At 45.3% G+C, this 16,919-nt stretch overlaps 1 protein-coding gene across 1 annotated transcript in view; it reads left to right on the forward strand.

The window, feature by feature from the left end:
* The window catches only part of TENM4 (teneurin transmembrane protein 4), a 1,193,139-nt gene that overhangs the window by 68,539 nt on the left and 1,107,681 nt on the right, over nt 1–16,919 (forward strand). The gene's annotated exons all lie outside the window — the stretch shown is intronic.

Consider the following 16,919-nt stretch of genomic DNA (forward strand, 5'->3'; position numbering starts at 1 on the left):
AACAGTTTTATATCTGACAAGTTCACTCATTAAGCATCCGTGTTTAGGACATTCAATTCTTTAATGTCTGTAAGCATTCTATACATATAGGGATCCCTTTTTGCCAATAGGGCAGATTTTAATGTGTTAAACTGTATTAGTGTCTGCAACACAGGTGAACAGCACTTGTGTTTAAAGTGTTGGTAAGGAAAGTCAGACCTGTTGGCTCTGCCAATGCTTGTTCAGTTTGAAGTACATTTAGCGATTGTTTTTTTTTAAAAGGCCCATACAGGAGGCAGCAAAATGGTTTATTTAGATCAGATTGCATTATTGTTCAATAGTCACTTGAAAGCAATGGAAATGGTTGGGCGGTGTGTCAAGAGATAACCTATATTAAATGGACTGATATTTTGAATCAACAGGACTCGTGAGAGTGATGAAGTCCTCTTAGTGTTGGACACTTCTCTGTCTGCCTGGGGATTCCTTCTTGACCCACTACAAACCCCACCACACCAGAATCCCTTAAAGCCCAGGCCAAGCCCTGTTCTCACAGGCAGTGCCCATGTCCTCTTCCACCCCCCCAATGCTATCTCTATTTACACTACCCAACAGGGCTGTCCACAGCGTACAAGTCATGCAAAAGGGGGCTGCCCGCCTCACCTATAAACGTCAAAGAAGCCCTCATGGAACACCTTTGTTGGAACATCTTCACTGGCTGCTGGTAAAACAGAGGATAGAGCATAAGACATGCAGCAGCATCTTCAAAACATTGTGTGGCATGGCTCCCCACTTTGTGATTAGCAGGAACAAGAAATACATTCCAGCTCCTGATCTAAAGCCCTCTCACTCTAATCACCGGCTCATTCCTAGATACTCAAAGAAATGTATGAGAGGTTGAGGTTTCTCTGTACTGGCACCCACTTTGTGGAACATCATAAAATCTAGTTTAGACTTGTCAGGGAAAATCAGAAAACTTAGTTATTCAGACAAGCCTATCATTGCTGATATATTATTCCATCAACTTTTGATTTCCCTCGGTTCAATTTAGCACCAACAAACCACTGGTGAATTTGTGCACTACCAAACATAACTAACATAACAGAACGTCATACCCCACAGTGCACTACACCCCCCCCCCCCACCTCCCACTTCAGGCTAGAGCAATATACCCTTTCCTCTGTACTAAAATCCCCTTACAGGTCCCTCTTGGTCCTAGTGGGCAATGCACACTTCAGATGACCTTATCATTGACCCTTAAGTACCCTTAAGAATTGAGGCCATCCCCATACACTACAAAGTTTGTGTTACAGTTTAAATCCCTTATGGGGAATTTGTCAGAGCCAGACGCAATTGTAGTCTGGACTCTGACTTTATAAAATGTACTGAAGAGATGACAGAACGCTTTAAGTCAAGAGGTTATAACACTAGGACACTCAAAAAAGCGGAATCTAGGATTATGAGGATCAAAAGAGAAATGACCCTCAGAGACACCACTAGTAGAAAGAAAGATGATAACAAAGTCAGGTTCATTACGAACTTTAACAACCTTTCGAATGTGCTAGTCAAAAGTCTAAATAGACACTGGCATATCCTAAAGAAAGACGAGACCATGACGGGGGTGGTCGGCAATAAACCAGAGATCGCCTATAGAAAGGGGACCTGTCTTAGAAGTCTACTCAGCCCCAGCTATCCTACACCCACAACCAACAGTAACTGGCTGACTACACATATGGTGGGCTTCCACAGATGTGGACAATGCTCAGCCTGCAAATGGGCATACAACAAAAATTGGGAGTTCATGGGTCCTAACGAAAGACGCTACAAAGTTCGTACAAATATAAACTGTAACACAAACTTTGTAGTGTACATCATTGAGTGCAGATGCAGCAGAAAGTATGTGGGTAGCACGATACGTCCCTTACGTGTCAGGATAGGGGAACACATGAGGGCGGTCAAACAAGGCGATCTTAGATACCCCATAGCGGCACACATCCTGGAATGCCATTCACAGGGTATACACAAGGACTTCTTATTTTACGGTATAGAGCAAACCATGAGGAACCCAAGGGGGGGTAACAGGGAACTCATGCTCCGTAGGAATGAAGCATCCTGGATCCTAAAACTACGTACGACTGATATAGGAATGAACGTTGATGATGAGATGCACTACTTTTTGGGCAAATAAATATTAGGGACTACCTATGATAACACTGAAGTCTCATCTCCAGCCATGAATAGATTTTTATCTTTGCGTTCTGTTCTTTTCTTCCTTTTTTTGTGTAAATATTGATAAATGGAATTTACGTGATTGAAACTCTGGAAATGTTATATTTTAAGCTGTCACTCACTCATGCACCATAGCCACCAAGAATCACCACTTCTTACAAGTCGTTCCTAATATATACATAGCGGTATGTTCTGTGATTTCCTTTATAAGGACTCCAACAGACTTGAATGCAGATAAATACTAACACCCATAAGGTTTACCCAGCGCCTCACTTATATATGATGTGCCAGACATAAATGTATTTTAACTTAAGGATTTCTACGAGGGCACCCCCTTACATGGTGAATTACATTGGCCACTTAGAATGGTGGGATAGTGTACTCGTCACTTTTCAGGCATCACTCTGCTCTCGTTGTCAAAGTATCGCTACATTTCAGAGGCTTATTTAATTTTGAGATCGTAGGACTTATCAATAGACTTCCAACTGATACAGAATGCTTCTTGGCCCCTTGATATAATCACCACGGTCTCTTATCGTTCTCGGTTGATGTTCGTGCCTGGTCACCAATAAAGTTTCCTTTTCTTCTTGACATCCAAGGCCTATCCTGACCCAAGATGGCTGCCACCTGACCAAATCTAATATATTTAAGAATGCTCGTATGGAATATATCCTTGGGCTTCTGACTAGGCTCACAATGTGGATCACGAGGAATATGACGAAATCCACTAATTTTGGGATGCGCCATTTAATTAACTTTTCACATTCTGCACACCTGAATATACGGTGCATTTAACACAAGAATTATACTCCAAATGCACATCAAACTCGTGCCCTTTGACTGTTATCACATGTGAGGGATATTGTCCGCATTAGTATTATCGGACCTCTCGATAGCGGCAATCATTACCAGTTCCAGTTCCAATATGGCGCCGTAGGAAATAAACTTATTGCGTAGACCTACACCGTTTTCCGGTCACATGACCTGTGCACGGACGATAAACATGCTGGGTTCCTTTCACCGCTAACTCGTATTTGGAGCCAGACGCGGATGGGGGCAGCGAATCTTTGTACTTACTGACTCGTTTAACCAAAGGTAAGGAAAGAGTCCTTAACATGTCACATATACACATGTGGCTTCGCCTATTTGTCTGATTGGAAGCCACTACTCTGATAATGAGAAGATTATTTCTTATACAGAGATTTTTATCTCTCTGTTTCAGACGGGGAAACGACTTTAAAATAGAGAGCACAACTGATATGTTGAAAACATAGATCCTGCAGATGCCTGTCCCCCCCGTCGCTTGATTGTATGACCTGGAATTATCGTCATACTTAATGTATGTATATTTCTCTTGACATAACAACTGTCGCTTAGTCTGAACACTCGGCAAGTTTCCCTATATCTGGTTACTAACAGCCGCGTACATTTCCTTCCTGATTTTTATATATTACAGATTGTGTCTATAAGACAGTGTTCAGGTCAGTGTCTTTTTGGACTTCCTTACCACCATATAGTTTATCACTTGAGATACTTATACTCATTGCCAGTTTCCACATGATCAGCACTTGGCGTTTATTTCGTGGCCGTCCTCCTAGAGTCAGTCATACCGCAAGAGATATCTGTAAGACACCGCATGGAACGTACCACCTTCACATATAGAATATTTTCACACATGACATGCACACGCTATAGATATCCGTGCCGAGAAAATCACCATCTGATATGATAAGGCTAGTACTCACCCGATTTCACGGTGAAAGTTAATACACTATAGACTTGTGATACCACCACCTGTAACCATTAGTATTTACACCTACCCTGGTAGCACATTTGTTTACAATGTTAACAAATGTTCACAACATCGTTTTTTTTTTTAATTGGACTAATATGGATTATCATATTAATTTGTGCCTAGCCGTGAACAAGTCGCATGTATGATTAAACTATAGTGCAGAGTAGAGTATAGTGCCATAGAGTGCAGTGGCGCAGAGTGGAGTGCTGAAGAGTGCAGTGGCATACAGTGGAGTGATGCAGAGTAGAGTGGCGCAGAGTGCTGTAGTGTAGAGTGCAGTGGTGTACAGGGCAGTGGCATAGAGTAGACTGGCATAGAGTGCAGAGGCATTGAATAAAGTGGTGCAGAGTAGAGTGTAGTGGTGTAGAGTGTAGTGGCATACAGTGGAGTAATGCAGAGTATAGTGCTGTAGTAAAGAGTGCAGTGGCCTAGAGTGCAGTGGCATAGAGTAGACTGGTGTAGAGTGCAGAGGCGTTGAATAAAGTGGTGCAGAGTAGAATGTAGTGGTGTAGAGTAGAGTGGTGTAGAGTAGAGTGCTGTGCATAGAGTGGTGTGTAGTGGAGTGGAGTGGCATAGAGTAAAGTGGACAGTGTAGAATGCACTAGAGTGTTGCAGACTATAGTGGCATAAAATGAAGTGGATTAGAGTGCAGCAGCGTAGAATCAGTGGCGTACACTGCAGCCTTGTAGAATGCAGTTGCATAGATTAGAGTGGTGCATAGTAGAATGCAGTGGCATAGAGTGCAGTGGTGCAGAGTGGAGTGGTGCAGAGTAGATTGGCATAGAGTACAGTGGACTAGAGTAGAGTGGCTTAGAATAGTGTGGCATCAAGTGCAGTGGCGTAGAGGAGAGTGGCATAGTGCACAGTGTCAAAGAGTGGTGCAGAGTAGAATATAGTGGCGTACAGTGGAGTGCTGCAGAGTGTAGTTTGCAATGATGCAGAGTACAGTGCCGTAAAGTGCATTGGCGTAGAGTGTTGCAGAGTATAGTGGCGTAGAATACAGGGGCATAGAATTCAGTGGTGTACAATGTAGCATCGTAGAATGCTGTGTCCTAGATTTGAGTGTTGCATAGTAGAGTGCAGTGACGTAGAGTGCAGTGGTGCAGAGTAGGGTGCAGTGGTGCAGAGGAGAATGGCATGGAGTACAGTGGACTAGAGTAGAGTGGCTTCGAGTAGAGTGACATTGAGTGCAGTGGCGTAGAGTAGAGTGGCATAGTTAACAGTGGCATAGAGTGGTGTAGAGTAGAATATAGTGGCGTACAGTAGGGTGCTGCAGAGTGTAGTGGTGTAGAGTGCAGTGATGTAGAGTACAGTGCCATAAAGTGCATTAGCGTAGAGTGTTGCAGAGTAAAGTGGACAAAAGTACAGCGGTATAGAATTCAGTGGTGTACAATGTAGCATCCTAGAATGCAGTGTCCTAGATTTGATTGTTGCATAGTAGAGTGAAGTGGCATAGAGTGCAGTGGTGCATGGTAGAGTGGTGTAGAGAAGAGTACAGAGGCGTAGAGAGCAGTAGTGCAGAGTAGATTGGTTCAGATTAGAGTGACGTAGACTGGTGTAAAGTAGAGTATAGTGGCGTAAATTGGAGTGCTATAGAGTGCAGTGATGTAGAGCGGAGTGATGCAGAGTAAAGTGGTGTAGAGTGCATTAGCATAGAATGCATTAGTGCAGAACAGAGTGGCATAGATTTCAATGACATAGAGTGCAGTGTTGCAGAGCAGAGTGTCATAGAGTGCTTTGGTGTAGAGTGCAGTTGCATAGAATGGCGTAGAGTGGAGTACGGTAGGGTAGAGTAGAGTGGTGTAGAGTAGAGTGCAGTGGCGTAAAGTGGTGTACAGAGAAGTGGAGTGGCGTAAAGTAGAGTGGACTGGTGTAAAGTACATTTGTATAGAGTGTTGCAGAGTATAGTGGAAACGAGTGATGTGGCGAAGAGTGCAGCGGCATAGAATTCAGTGGCATAGATTAGAGTGATGCATATTAGAGTGCAGTGGCATAGAGTACAATGGGGCAGAGTAGAGTGGCATTGAGTGCAGTGGCTTAGAGTGTTGCAGAGCAGTGTGGCAAATAGCGGTGCAGAGTAGAGTATAGTGGCGTGGAGTAGAGTGGGGTGCTGCAGAGTACATTGGTGTAGTGTGCAGTGGTGCAGAGTAGAGTGCACTGGTGTAGAGTGTTGCAGAGTATAGTGACAGAGTGCAGTGGCGTAGAATGCTGCGGCATAGAATTTAGTAGTGTACAATGCAGCATCGTTGAATGCAGTGGTGTAGATTAGAGTTGTATAGTAGAGTACAGTGGTGCAGAGTGCAATGGTTCAGAGTAGAGTGGCGTAGAGTGCAGGGATGCAGAGTAGAGTGGCATAGAATGCAGTGGCATAGAATGGTGCAGAGTAGAGTGGTGTAGAGTGGTGCAGAGTAGAGTGGCATAGACTGGTGCAAAGTAGAGTATAGTGCTGAAGAGTGCAGCGAAATAGAGTGCAGTGGCGTAGAGAGAAGTGCTGCGCAGTGGTGTAGAGTAGAGATGCAGAGTGCAGTGGCATAGAGTGCATTGGCATAGAATGCAGTAGTGCAAAGTAGAGTGGCATAAAGTTCAGTGGCGTAGATTGCAGTGCTGCAGGGTAGAGTGTCGTACAGTGCTGTGATGTAGAGTGCAGTGGCATAGAGTGCAGAGGCAGAGAGTAGAGTGGAGAGTAGAGTGTCATTGCATAGAGTGCAGTGGTGTAGAGTGAAGCACTGCACAGTGCAGTGGTGTAGATTGGACTGACGCTGAGTAGAGTGGTGTGGAGTGCAGTGGCATAGAGTGCATTGGCATAAATGCAGTAGTGCAGAGTAGAGCGAAATAAAGTTAAATGCGTAGAGTGCAGTGTTGTAGAGTAGAGTGTCCTAGACTGCTGTAGTGCAAGGGTATACAGTGGAGTGACATAGAGTAGAGTGGTGCAGAATGCAGTGGCATAGAGTGCAGAGGCGTTGAGTACAGTAGTGCAGAGTGCAGTGGTGTAGAATGCAGTGGCATAGAGTGCAGTGGGGTAGAGTAGAGTGGTGTAGAGTAGAGAGCAGTGGTGTAGAGTGGTGTACCATGGAGCGGAATGGCGCAGATTAGAGTGGATTGGTGTGGAGTGCATTGGCGTAGAGTATTGCAAACTACAGTGGTGTAAAGTTCAGTGTCATAGAGTGCAGTGGCATAGAATTCAGAGGCGTACAGTGCAGCATCGTCGTAGAATGCAGTGACATCGGTTAGAGTTGTCCATAGCAGAGTGCAGTGGCATAGAGTGCAGTTGTACAGAGTGCGGTGGGGTAGATTAGAGTGGCATAGAGTAGAGTGGACTGGTGTAGAGAGCATTGTCGTAGAGCATTGCAGAGTATAGTGGTGTAGAGCGCAGTGGTGTAGAGTGCAGTAGCATAGAATTTAGAGGCATACAATGCAGCATCGTAGAATGCAGTGACGGTTTTTAGAGTAGTACATAGTAGAGGACAGTGCTGCAGAGTGGAGTGGTGCAGAGTAGAGCGGCATAGAGTGCAGTGACATTGAGTGCAGCGGCATGCGTGGAGTAGCGTGGCATAGAGTAGAGTGGCATTGAGTGAAGTGGCTTAGAGTGGTGCAGAGTAGAGTTCAGTGGCATAGAGTGGAGTGCTGCAGAATACAGTGGCGTAGAGTTCAGTGATCCAGTGTAGAGTGACCTAGAGTTCATTGTCATAGAGTAGAGTGGCGTAGAGAGCAGTCGTGTAGACTACTGTGGTGCAGAATGCAGTGGCATAGAGTGGAGTAGAGTGGTGTAGCGTGCACTAGCACAGAATAGATTGTTTCTGATGGAGTGAAGTGGCTTAGAAAGGGGTGGTTCAGGGTAGAGTGCAGTGGTGTAGAGTCGTTTTTTGATTATATTAAAGTATTCGTTTCAAACACACTTCCGAATTACCAAAAAAAGTGCTTCATTTGTGCTTTTCTGATTCTGATATATTATATAAAATACTTGCACAGTTAATTTAAATGTTGTGTGCTACAAAAAAATGTTTTCCTAACACCACTATCCGGCAAGATTGTCACATAAATTCTCTCACTTTCATAGTCAGAGAAAGAAAAATAAACACCAAGCTCCCTTGGTAGACAGAGCCTCACATTTGACCTCTGTCTTTGAATGCACACCAAATGTGACAAGATAAAAACCAGATTTACAGGCCTGTTTAGAGGAAGCAGCACTCCTGAAAGAATACCAGGAGAGGTAGTGTGAAAAGGCTATGCTAATCGGGGGAGACGAACTGAAGCTGGACAGCCGAAAACAAATAAAGCCAGAAAATAGAATGCCAGAACATGTGAGTTACAAACCACAAAGCCAATTGTAAGCAAAGGGCAGAATGCATTCCCAGGGAAGCTGTCTCAGTGCCCCCAAGATGTCTTTAGCAAACCAGACAGCTGTCTGGTAGCCTTCGACTGAAAAACACCGCCCTCTTGTCTGATGTTGGGTTCTTACCAAAGGTGGGTGGAGCTTCCTATCTGCATCACATCTAATTCGGCAGAAAATCAAACAGTGCCTGCGCGAGTATATTATGACTCTTTGCTACTGCACAGCATTTCACAGAGAATGCACAGTGCATCAGCAACTTCAATAAGAACAGATGTGCCTAATTCAGTAACTTTGCCGCAGGACACAGGAGAAAGCTCAGTCTTCAAGACTATGTAATCAGTGCTTCCCTTCACTCTATTGCTTCACAACTGTGTATCCTTGTTACACGACAGAAGCTCTTGGCGCCTCACTCTATTAGTTACTTTTTCTAAATTCCAGCTTCTTTCCCTGTACTTTCTCCCTGTTGGGTCAATTTCTTCCTTGCAGCTCTTAGTGGCTTATCTCATTGATTCCTTCATTCATTCATCGCCAGTCAATCATCCTGCCCACAGAAAAGTACTCTCCTGCTGACCTTCCATCAAGTGGATCCAGTGGATCCCAGCGTTTGTGTATCTACCACTGGTAGATCTCAACTTTGCTTCTTCTTCTCTTGTTCTAGAAGGATCGGATCAAGGTCAATGGACCGGTTAATTCAGATCTCTCTTCCGGACCTGAAAGAAACCCGCAATGGTGCGCTACCGTAAATTAGGCAGATGTTCCAACTTAATTTCCTGCATTGACATGACGGCCCAATATTCTTCATGGTGGTGGAACGAGCCAAAACCTCACCATTGGGAACGAGACCTTCCCCTGCACCAGTGGCAGCCGGCATGGTTCATGGGTGGCGGGCGGGTTCGCGGAGGTGAGGATGGGGGGCACGACGAGTAGGGAAAAGGTGTGCAATGTAAAAAAATTATAATAATAATAAAATAAACACATACCTTGCCGCGCGGGTCCTGCGTCTCTGCTCATGCGCTCCTCACCAGACTGAGTCACAGGATGCACATGCAGGCTCCCCTGACCAATCACAACATTGGAACGCAGCGTTGTGATTGGTTTTGAGTGTCCTGGTTCGACGTTCAACCAGGGAAAGGAGGCCTGGGCATGTTCTCCATGAAGGCTGTAATGCAGCCTGTATGACGAACGAGGAAAGTGCGCATGACTGGTTTGGGCGGCCCCAGAGGGCCCACCAAACAGTCATTGCGCACTTAGTAGTGGGCAAACCTCTCCTCCCCTGCCCTGCTCCGAGAGCAGAACTGCCCCGCCCACCCGCAAAGGAAACATAAAATGATAATAACCAAAAATTACTATCATTTTATGTTTCCTTTATTTTGCAGTGCACTGATTAAAAGCAGTTGGGCGACGTTCCTCCGCCATTGCGGAGGAGCCGCCCCTGCCCTGCACTGAATAAATAGGTGGGCAGAGAGGACTTGTGTCCGTTTTTGTCAGACCTTGTATTACCACCCACCTCTACATCAGTTTCTAAATCAAAACACCCATCAAAACACCCATCAGGCAGAAGACGCTCCCTTCAGCGCCACGTAAGAGGGTATCTGTACCAACCTATCCCCGCTCTGCTCCAGGATCACTCTCACTAGGGATCCAGTCTGGCTGTGATGCCAGTCACTGCGAGCAGCCAGCGGTGGCACTTGCAGGCTCTTGCATCATGAGTTTGTTCTCTGGGTCAGTAGACATCGGTTGGTTGGTCTGTGTTGTTTGGTAGCTTGTGGACTCGTGTGCACTTAGGAATATTTATGCCTGCTCGACTAGCACCCATTAGCTTCATATCCAGAGGTCAACATTTAGTCCTTCTACACTATTTAGAACTTCTCCAGAGGCACTTAAAAGTCTTTCTTTATTTATAATTATTATATATACTTTCCTGCATCCCTGCCAGTCATGTGTAGTTGTGTATTTTTTGTCTGGGTTATTGTAAGTAGATTTCTGTTTGTGTTTTAACTCTCTCTACATAACACATTTTTGTTTCTGAATGTATTTAGTCTTGAATACACCCCCTTTTTACAAACCGTTTGCAATTATATTGAATTGTATCTAACAAAAAAGGGAAACCCGGTGGTTGATCTGCCCCTGAAACTGAGAGTTTGGGTCTTTCAAGAACAATTGTTTTTTGTGTGTTCCTGTTATCAAGTAGTTTTATTTCTTCCTGTCACTGTCCTGCTCGAAAGTCCTGAAATAGCGTTTTGGGTTTCTTTGATTACTCAAAGGGGACACCCCCGTCAAAGGTCGTGGGGGGGGGGGGCGCATTCTGTAAAGTTCCCTCTCAGTTCTATCTATTTTTTCTTGCATATTTCTGCAGTTAGTTATTGAACATTCTGAGCAGTGTGTGCTTTCGAAGTGGCGATTTCCAGTTCGTGGGCAGTGCTTTAAGGTGCATTTTAATGTACATGACGCGGCACGTTTTATTTACTCTGTGACTTAAAAGTGAAGCTGGCAGTTAAAGGTCAGTCAGTCCTTGTTGTAGCAGCAGTTTGATGTGGTCACTTTTTATAGTCTCGAAATGACCTTAGCTTTGTGATTTAAAAGGTGTGCTTTTTTCAGATTTCTCTGTTGCAACCCGGTGTATGTTACTTTCTAGTAGTCAAGCCAGCTAAGAGGGTCCCTTACACCCTCTCACCTTACATGTTTTTAATGAGAAAGTGCCAGCATTTCTCAGCATTGTTGAGAATGTGCAGGTAATTTATAACAACAACTTTAATGCCACAGCACAGGCACTTCTCAGCATCGCCACTATACTTTTAGGCTAATAATACAGTCTCTTCTCAGTGGGGTTGCTACACCTTTGATGAACAGTGCCAACACTTCTCAGCATGGCGCCTATATATTAAGTGGGAAGTACCAGCAGTTCTCAGCATGGCACCTATATCTTAAGTGGGAAGTACCAGCAGTTCTCAGCATGGCACCTATGTTTTTTTGCTGGACAGTACCACAACTTCCCAGCATGGCACATCTACCTTTCCTGGGCAGAACCAACACTTCTTGGAATGATAGCTGTCATTTTACTGGACAGTCCCAGTACTTGAAATCGGGGTTCCTCTACCATTAATGGTCATTGCCAACATGGACATTACTTGTACTTCTCACCATGGCTCCTATACCTTTCTAACCATTACCAGCACATCTCAGTGGGGCTCCTACATTTCACTAAACAGTAAGAGCACCTCTCAGTGGGGATACCAGCGGGGCTCGTATACTTTACTAGACAGTGCCAGAACCTCTCAGTGGGGCTCCTACATTTCACTAGACAGTTTATACCTATAGCCTATTAGGCAGTACTGACACTTCACAGGGGTGGGGGCTCATGCACCTTACTTGACAGTACCAGTAATTCTCAGTGGGGCTCCTATATTTTACTAGTCAGGACAATCACCTCTCGGTGGGGCTCCGATATGATTACTGGACAGTGCCTGGACTTCACAGTGGGGCTCCTATATTTCACTATTACCAGCGAATGTGTGTTGTTATCCCGCATTCTTTTTCCCTGCAGGGAGTCACAACGCGCGTTGTGATTCCGCATACCATTACTCCGCAAGTGGGAACAACGACTTGCGTTGGGGGTGCGCTGGATGTTGGAATAGTATAATTTACTATTCCACCTCCAGTCTGTCCGGACAATAGGGAAGGTGTTGGATTTTAAATCCAACAGCCCCCCCCCCCCCCCTCCGCAAGTCGTTGTTCCGACTTGCGGAGTAATGGTATGCTGAATCGCAACGCGGTCGTTGTAACAACTGCGTTGTGATTCCCTGTGGGGAAAAAGATTTGTGGTAATCGTTATTTATCATTACCAGCACCTCTCTGTAGAGCACATATATTTTACTAAATAGAACAAGCATCTCTTAGTGGGGCCCCTATATTTTTTATGTACAGTATCGGCACCTCTTAGTGATGCTCCTGTACTTTACTAAACAGTACCATCACCTCTCAGTGGGGCTCCTGTACTTTACTAAACAGTACCATCACCTCTCAGTGGGGCTCCTGTATATTTTATGGACAGAACCATCACCTCTCAGTGGGGCTCCTGTACTCTACTAAACAGTACCATCACCTCTCAGTGGGGCTCCTGTACTATACTAAACAGTACCATCACCTCTCAGTGGGGCTCCTGTATATTTTATGGACAGTACCGTCACCTCTCAGTGGGGCTCCTGTATATTTTATGGACAGTGCCGTCACCTCTCAGTGGGGCTCCTGTATTTTACTGGGCATTACCAGACCTTCTCACTGGAGCTGCTGTACTGTTAATGGACAGTACTACCACTTCTCAGCATGGTTACAATACCTTTATCACCAACACTTCTTAGTGGTTCTGCTGCACATGAAATGGGCAATTCCAGCACTTCTCTGCAGGGTGCTATGATCCTAATAGGACAGTTTTAATTCTTCTTGGAAGGGGTGATTTGATTCATAGCTGGCTGCTACACATTTGATGGAAGGGTACCATTTCTATCTCATACACATGCCTTTACGCTCACAGGGAGTTCAGTATAGGAAGTATAAAAATCCTGAACCTTTGCATGCTGAAATTTAATATTTGAGATCATACACATGTAATTACACATGCAGCGTGTGTCCCCTTTAAAAACATGCAATTGTTTACGTTCGTGTACCTTAGCTCCCATTAAAAGATTAAAAAACTGACATCGCTGATTTCACTTTTACATCTGTGCTTTTCAGGCTCCTTCTTTTTTCACACTTACTTTTCAACTCGATAATTACCGTGCAGAGTGTAAAAAAGTGATGGGTGGAATGCTTCTTGCACTGGACGCCATAAATGGGATGGGTTAGCCCAGATGTGGGTCATTTGCTCACTGTGCCAATTGGATCCGGTCTAGGGTTGCTTGTCTTTCCTTCTGGAGCTGGCTTGCTTGGCAGTTCAGGATGGCCTCTTCTCATGAGGACATGGGTCAGCACTGATTTGCGTAAGACTGGCCTTTGCCCAGAGGTGCATGGTTGGTGAAAAGTTGGAATGCAGTCTCAAGGGATGATCCAGTGGCTGAGATTAATTCAAGCTACTTCCATCGCCTTGTTTATTTGAATGAACCTGAAAACCTGGAAACTTTCCCTATAAGCTCTGTGACCATTCTTCTTCTTGTAAGGCACAGAAGAGAAGTTCACCCTGGGGGGCGCCTTGAGACAATATTAGGTGTGGTTGAGATGTTTGTCCCCTAGTAGCCACTGTATATGCAGCTGCAATTGGGGCCAGTTTACAGTGGCGGCTGGCACGGATCAGGGGTGGGGAGGCGGGAGATAAAGAAAAATAAATGTACCTCCTCTCCACGTCTCTCATCCGTCATCTTTCCTCGTCCGGCCGGAACAGGAAGCACCCAGGCTCACCTAAGCCGATCGCAACATTGCAGGCGCTGTGGTTCGGCGCTTAGACAGAGACTGGGAGCCTGGGCATGTTCTCCATCCAGGCTGTAGTACAGCCGGGGTGGTGAACATGCAAAGTGTGCAAGATTGTTTGGCCGGCCCGAGATGGCCGGCCAAATATTCATGCGCACTTACAGAGTGCCCACCACTCATCCCCGTGCTCTGTGAGCAGAGCAGCCCTGCCCCACCCCACCCCACCAAGCCTCCGCAGGAGGAAAAAATAAAATGATAATGACATCAAGTTATTATCATTTTATTTTTCCTTTATTTACACTGCGAAAAGCAGTGGGGCGATGCTCCTTTGCCTTAGCAGAGGAGCCGCCACTGCCAGTTTATGTGATGTTTTTAAGAAGCAGAAAAAAATGGAGCAAATCCTCTTTTTAGATCTAGCGGTCGACAAACTTTTAGCTGTCTGTTTCTGTTGTCAAATACCTATTGTGGGCAATACCAACTCTTAAAGTGGGCTTCGGGTCATCTCACTGATTACTGCTGGTTGGCTTTCTCACGAATCTCATCTGCTTTCTTATTAGATGTCTTTCTTTCCTCTTCTTCTGTTTGTCCCTCCCCTACAGCATAGCTTATTTACCATGCTTTTACTTGGAAGACTTGAATTCTTGCACTGTTTACATTTTGGGAACAACTTTTAGGTATTTCCTTCAGCACTCCATGTGTGTGCATATTTTTTCTTGCTGTCTCCCTTGTATGCTACTTCAGCACAAATATCCCACCCGATGTGGGTTCTCCGTGTTGTTCCCACCAGCCATCCCAAGACCATTTATCGCTTCCCCTGCCCCGCCTGGATTGTCCTGCTTTTTTTTAAACAGTTACAGCCCCAAATAGCTCTGCCATTGCTTTTTCCCAGCTTTCCTTTTCTTTTGCGGACTCAGAAAAGCAACAGCAAAAAGCATTAGCAAAGCCAAGAGATCATGCAACCCCATTGAAAAGCAAGCCCTATTGGCTTTGCCGATGCCTGTTCATCATTATTGCTGCCTGTGCATGAGGGAATGGAACACACAGGATTAGCTCTCCCTCCCTATTGTGCAAAGACTTTGGCAGCAGGACAATAATGGAGCCCTCATTCTTCAGGTGTGTAGTGGTAGTTTAAAGAAAGAAGACAACCCGCTCTAGGGTTAACCTTTATTCCCAAAATGACGCAGAGTAATTTTACACAATGTAGGATTCTTATGTAACATGAAAGGAAGGAAAATTGTTTTGGCTCAAATTCAGTTTCCTCTTTCACCTTTGAAAAGAGGGGATATTGTGTTTGTGCCCTTTCTTATTATGTAAGCACAGAAAAAATGGAATGTATTTAGTTTACGCCTCCCTGGAGCAGAGATGTTTATGTAATATAGACGTGAGCAGATTCTAGTTGCTACCAACAGCAGCGAAAATAACGCAAAACGCATTTGCTCCTTGTTTTCTACCTGGGCAACCTTTACGTTAACAGATTGCTTGAACTGTGTTCATTTTCAGTATTTGATCATTGTGTGCCACCGACTCGCTAATATATTATACAATAAACACATTTGAAATTGGGAAATTAGAGAATCAATATAAATGATCGATTTCTCGGTGTATCAGTGCTCCTACTAGAGGGACTCTAAGAGGAATCTGCGTAGTAACCGTTAGGTAGATGTTGCAATGGACCCGTTTATTAGGTCTCGCCTGACCCAGCGCATGCGCTGGTCTGGCGAGACTTATTGAGTGGGCTCCAAAAAGTGCTACCAGGCCAGCCTAGAGCTACAGTGCATGTACGCGGGCGCGCGCGCCGCTTTGAAGTTTGATCGCGATCGCAATGACTTTCGCTGCCGCACGGCCGCTTGGCATAGCCAATAGGTCTCGCTTTTGGGACCTTAGAAGTATTTAGTTATGCAACTGTTGCATTGCTAAACACTTATAAGGTCCCAAAGGCGAGACCTATTGGCTATGCCAATGCTTGTTTTTCCCTGTTCAAGAGAATGCCAACCTTAGTCCCACAGAAACAATGAGGTGTTTGGCACACTTTCCCATCTGAGTTGTACACTGACACCAGACTTTGATGGGAGTAATTTTTGGAGTGCATTTCGGATGAGAAATGCCAAAGGGATTATGGTGAATCTCAACATTCAGCCATTACGAATGACCATCTAACTTGGAACAACTCTTTATCCCCTCCGTTTAACAATACGTCAGCGTTAAATGACCCATGGTTTATCCGCCATCCGCGTGCCTACCGCGTCCGTAAATATATGCAAAGCCTTAATATTTGCGGAAATAGTTTCGTGAATGGGGCTCTGCTGTTGACCCATAGACGGAGCATGCGCAGAACCGCCACGCGCCTTCAGCTAAACTCCTGCAATGCACGCAGGAGTCGTGTTACGTCCTGTCACTGTGTCAAAATACTGTTGCGACTTTTTATCAGCCATTAGATGGACTGAAAAAAATGCGAGCCCCAACTCCCGGCACACTCCCCGGCCCCTCCAGCTAGACATTTAGCAATGATGCGCTGCGCAGCAATTATTCCTCGGCACAACGTACTCCGAGCGAGTGGACATTTCTGCGGATTAATTACGATTTGTTTAGCTCTTAATTGTTTCCCGAACCCATTCGCGATGAAAGGGTGGGCGAAGCTCTTCAGCGTTCATCGCCACTTCTGCGCAAATTGATTTTTTCCCCTTCCACCTCGTGCCCTCACTCTCGTCCTCTCTCTAGCCCTTGGCTAAAAATATGAACGTGCAGGGTGCGCTTCGCTTGGCGGGAAGCAGCGCGTTCATGGATTGGTGGCAGCGGTGGCGGCTTAGCAGTCTTAAAAGAGGCCTGTGACTGACTCCGACTGGCTGTGACGGCACCGTCTTTACTGTTGCCTTCTCAGCAGAAATGGCAGCCATACCTCGGCTATGGGAGGCGCCCGTGGTGACTTCTCAGCACATATTCAGTGCTTAATTTGTAAAAGAATACATGCCGGGGCCAAAGCTTTTTTTCAGAAGGCCAGGGAGCCCAAGCTGCTGAATGTTGGGGGTGCCGAATACCATGGCTGTCTAGGCTTGATTCCATCCCATGTCTCTTTCATCCACTACCCAACACTTCTCTGTCCTTTTATTTTACTTTTGTTGGTTGTTTTTCATATCTTCTTCCTCCCTTTATAGCAGTTTTACCCAGATTCTTCTTTCCCCATTTTCT

The sequence above is a fragment of the Triturus cristatus genome, chromosome 8 (assembly GCF_964204655.1).
Source record: "Triturus cristatus chromosome 8, aTriCri1.1, whole genome shotgun sequence".
NCBI lineage: Eukaryota > Metazoa > Chordata > Amphibia > Caudata > Salamandridae > Triturus > Triturus cristatus.